General features: G+C 49.3%; 1 protein-coding gene across 4 annotated transcripts in view; it reads right to left on the reverse strand.

Annotated features, from left to right (window-relative positions):
- The window catches only part of LOC135809702 (uncharacterized), a 24,948-nt gene extending 19,808 nt beyond the window's left edge, over positions 1–5,140 (reverse strand). For all 4 annotated transcript variants that reach the window (XR_010552229.1, XR_010552228.1, XM_065323133.1 and 1 more), the window contains exon 1: positions 5,115–5,140. The gene's annotated coding sequence lies outside the window, so the exon portion shown is untranslated. The remainder of the gene's footprint in view (positions 1–5,114) is intronic.

The following is a 5,140-nucleotide window of genomic DNA, read 5'->3' on the forward strand; positions in this document are numbered from 1 at the left end:
ATCATCCTATTACGGGGAGTGCCTCGACTAACGTTTCTGTCTCCATGCCTGCTCTGAACTTGTGTTAGCTCGCTAGCAACTCGCTACTCGGCGCCGCGCGTTAACATACCTCGGTGTTTCTCTGGCGTCAGTAAAAGTGCTTCCTCAATGCATGCTCTGGACCTGTGTTAGGTCGCCAGCAACTCGCTACTCGGCGCCGCGCGTTTACATACCTCGGTGTTTTCTCTGGCGTCAGCAAAAGTGGAGGGTCCAGCCCACGTCCTGATGTTTATCGGCGTCATCCTGGACACCCGCCGCGCTAACATCAGTATGCCTATGGACGAACTTGCCGAGCTTCGTGATCTCCTTGGGGCCACTCTTCACACAGCTTCAACTACCCAATGTCAACTCGAGTCTCTTCTGGGAAAGCTCCCGTTTGCTACAAGAGTGATAGCCCCTGGATGCAAATTGCAGATTGTGGTCACTTGCCAACTGGTACCGGCAGCCGTGTTACCTGATCAAGCTCTCCAAAGAGTGCCTCAAAGATCTTCGCTGATGGCCTGAGCTCCTGGATTAGCGGAACGGTCGGTCCTTCTTCCTATACCCTAAATGGACGCCGTCCCCCGACTTGCTGGTATTCACTGATGCAAGTGGTGCACTTGGCCGGTGCTCGTACAATTGCGACCGGGGATAGGGCGATGGACAGTCAATCAAGCAGAGCAGCAATCGCAAAAGGTTGTTTGCAATTGTGGCAGCCCGCAGCACCTGCGAAAACTAGCGGCATCAGCTGCGAATGCCAATTGATGGGCATTTACAGCAACTGCGAGGATATTGCTCATCAGTTGTGGCTTTGGCCTGGCGTTGTACACCGGCCACTCGTTTCGAATCAGCTGCGGGACTCGATATTCAGAGAGGCGGGAAGGTGGAAAGCGATGTCTGCCCGAGTAACATTCGGACGCCACCTGCAGCCAAAGTATGGGTGGCTGCGGCAATGGCCTCAGCCCATGATATCAAGTTCTGACAGTCTTTACCTAGCTTGCACCGCTTACAGATTGCACGGGTAGCTGCACTTTGTGATCCGCTCCGGGAGTGCCGATTTATGGAATATATGCTCTCAACTGGTTATGCATACCAATATATTTAGCATTTGGAGGCTCTACTCAGAGTCATTGGCGGCTCCATGCAGTCATTGGCGGCTCCATGCGGAGTCATTGGCGGCTCCATGCGGAGTCAATTTGGGGCTCCATGCGGGGTCATTCGGCGGCTCCATGCGGGGTCATTCGGCGGCTCCATGCAGAGTCATTCGGCGGCTCCATGCGAAGTCATTCGGTGGCTCCATGCGGAGTCATTTGCCGGCTCCAAGCAGAGTCATTTGCCGGCTCAGCTGCGAGCCATCTAGTGGCTCCAAGCAGAGCCATCATACCAGTTGCTCGAATCGGCACTCCCAGCTTAATCCAAAACTCGGTTGCTCTGTTGTGAGGTGGGGGGATGCTAACCTAGGAATGGGTTTGCTCCCCACACTGGAGCTAGCGCTATTCCGTCGACTTGACACTTGACGGACTCACGACTGCCATCCAGAGTCGCCACCACTATTTCTAAACCATACGGCTAATTATTTTAGTTAGCTATCCACTTACCGGTACAGTAAAACCTGTGACTACCGACCACCCCTTGGTGCCAGCAAAAGCGGTCTTTAGTAGCAGGTGGTCTTTAGTTAGAGGTTTGCACCGCGTGACCATATGTGGATCCCATTATATGATATGTATGTCAAAATGCAGCTAATACGATTCCCCAGGACTTGCGCAATGTCAGAAAGACGGAGAGATGGAGAGAGAGAGAGAGAGAGAGAGAGAGAGAGAGAGAGAGAGAGAGAAGATTAATTTTTTGCAGACTTCAAATTCAGCTGCTACTTCTGAAGCCAGGAGTCAAACGTTCCCTGGGGAAGTTTCGTTTCGCGCTGGGCTTCAAATTTGTTCATGCGATCAATCATACCGACTGTCCTTGTTGTGACTTCTGGATTGCTTGAACGCGATCCTTCAGCATCAGGACCTTGTGGTGCTGCTTTGTTTCTGGATTCCTTGATGCCATCGTCAATCCGTCTGTATGACTGGTGTGACAGAGCCGCCCAGTCTTCGTTTCTCCTCCGAGTAGTAACATCGATCAGAGAGCGCTTTCGATGCGCTCTCCAAGACGTTTCCTATCATGTTTTTTCTTGACAGCGCTTGAAATTTTGACAGGTGTAGTGCAGTCCACACTGACTCCACAGCCAAAATTACCTGCATTCATTTGTTCAGCTGTAGTATCGAAAGATTCTTTTCAGGACCATGGAAAATCAGTAAAATTTCAAGAAGGAGCTTCGAGCAACATTTGATTTCCTACATCGCGGTCGCTAGTTACGGGTCAAAAATTGTGTTTGGGACAGGAAAAGGCGGTCGCTGGTCGCGTTCAGAAGGTAGTCGCTAGTCACAGTGCATTTTGAAAGTGAGACCTTCCGTGCCTGGCGAAGTGGTTGGTAGTACCAGGCTGGTCGCTAGTGACAGTGGTCTTTAGTTACAGGTTTTACTGTATATCCCTTACCGAAATTGTATTCTTGAACGCAATATTCTTCTTTCTTTTTCTTCTACTCCGTTCCATCAGCACTCGGCCGATGGCAGGAGATTGGTACCCACTGGGCTAGCATGCAGCAGCCAAAGCTGGGGCCTTTTCTTACTCCGTCAAACCCACTTCTTAAAACGAAACTGACGTGCATATTCACATTGCATGTTGTGAATGTCCCCATATTTGCCCCGACATCTTAGCTCGTACAGCGCTCCAGATACATCTATGCTACGGTGCGCACCGCATACTCGAATTACGGTACGGGACACATACGGGATACTGCACCAACCATGGCATGCCACGTGAACCACCCTACCAGACACCGTGACACGCATCGAATTACAGCGGTGTGGATACTGGCTAGCGCCAGATGCTACTAAAGTACAACTGAATAGCGTCTTTTGCATAGCTACGGGAATAATCTCATACCCCAAGTATTGCAGCTCTGCTAATACTGAAGTAGAATAATTCAGGTTACTCCCACTCCATTTCTCTAGTGCTTATTTTTCTGAAAAAATATCATCTTTGGCACCAGAATGCTGCCACCAAGAGTACATTAACCAGAGTGTGCAGCCCAAAGAGAATCATCCCACGGCAAAGTTTATTGTTTAGGGCATAGACTCGCAGTAACAGGCTCACCTTTGCTGCATCTCACACCGCTTCACACGGTCATCTACTCTATCACCATGGTAATTTCTGTTGCACATTGCTGCTTGTTTAACAAAAACGTAGAAAACACACCGAATTTCCAGGTAATTACCATGGTGATACGGTACTTTAGCTTGAACCTATTGTATGACGGGTTTTCTATGATTGATAATGACCCAGAGAGAAACTAAACCGGTATCGAATTCCAGTCAGCGACGCAATTCTTCTGAGGTGTAAAGTGACTTCAGGAATATGTTGCAGAAAACTGCGATGCATGCTGATTATTTACTGTGCCCTATTGTGCACAATATACCAGGTGTGTTACTCAGGGATGAAGTAGATGCACACACGTGCCGGGCATCACGGCACAGGTTAGGTTTGCTACTAGCCGCTGCAGTGTACTTGTGGTCCGAACTTGCACTCTACTCAACTCTGCATACGCAAAGAGTGCTGGTGCCGAAATGAACCAGAAGGGTGCTGAGTGGGACGCAACAACACTGACTCTGTCTACCCATGTACACAGATATGATAGGGTATGCAGTACCTGCTCTAAGATTTAACACAAACCGGGTACACGTCTACCTGGCACAATTCCTGCAACACTGGGCCAGAGCCAGATGCGTTCAAGTGCGGCTACTGTGTGTCAGGGAGTCGTAAACTTACTTTCGACTTCCTGATGTACATGATTGTACATGTACATGTATGAACGTACTCGCACTGGGCACTCTGGCCGCACGCGTATGCAGCCTGTCAGTGGCGGTATACCCTCGAACGGTATAAAAAAGTATAGTACTCGACAGGACTTCCGACCGGGTCGCAGGTAACCCAGTGTTCTTTTTCCAAAAGGTCCAAGTACTCACAAACAGGGCCACTGACCCGGCTCTGGAGCAGACACTGGTAATCTAGGTCCAAGTTTGCTCGATTATGTTCTGACGCTTCATGTGCTTTCATAGCCAAGGTTTCTCACTTTCTTCGCAAGCTCTTTTAGTCTTGAGAGTTGACAACTGCTTATGGTTGTGTTGGCAGAAAACATGTCAGCTAATCTGACAACCGTCCAACCCCATTTTACTGGTAAGTAGTCAGCGAGTGGCTTTGATGGGGCCATACAGTACTAGAGGGGAAGTTACGCGGCATATTTGTGCTTCCTTTTTGAAAACACGTTCTCGCTCGAAGGGTTTCTAAACTTTATCCCTGCGCTCATTGATGGAGTTCATCGATGGAGTTGCCAGCGGCACTCTACAGAAGAACAATGTTGTCAAGTTTTTTTATGAAAAATTGTCAAACATTTTCAAATTGCTATAAGTTTGGTTAGGGCCGGGTTCCACTGCGGCTCCGCAGCTCCGCTGCTCCACGGTACTTGGCTGCATGCAGCAGAGCGGCGCGGTTCCAGTGACACTCGCCATTCACTTCACGGTACCGCGATCGTGCTCGACGTTTTTTTTATGACATTTAGCCTGCCTGCGCGCGCGTGAAATCCAAAAAAAATCCTCGTGTTCTGGCCTGTGCAACGAATTAAAATTCCCCCGAATAAAACAATTAAGTGCGGGAAACAATGCAAGCCGTGACCGCGGCTTGCATTTTTTTGTATCAAGCAGCGAAGCGAAAGCTGGTGATGAGCCGCGGCCTCGCTGGACCAGCTCGTAATGATGACGTTTCATGCCGTGGATGATGTGCGGCGGAGCGGCAGTGGAACCCAGCCCTTAGGCAAAGGAAATTTGTCATTAATTTGTTTATGCTGCATAGATGGAGAGCTGCACACTCTGGCTTATGGACTCTCGCCTACAGTGTAGTCGTACTGCTAGTGTACTGGCATTACAGAAGACACGAAAAACGAGAACATAATTATGGCGAGAAAGTAATTACTGGCTAAGAATTGCCCTAAGACTTACCGCTTCTCAGTGCTCCATACCAGGAA

Source organism: Sycon ciliatum, chromosome 1 (genome assembly GCF_964019385.1).
Source record: "Sycon ciliatum chromosome 1, ocSycCili1.1, whole genome shotgun sequence".
NCBI classification, from domain to species: domain Eukaryota; kingdom Metazoa; phylum Porifera; class Calcarea; order Leucosolenida; family Sycettidae; genus Sycon; species Sycon ciliatum.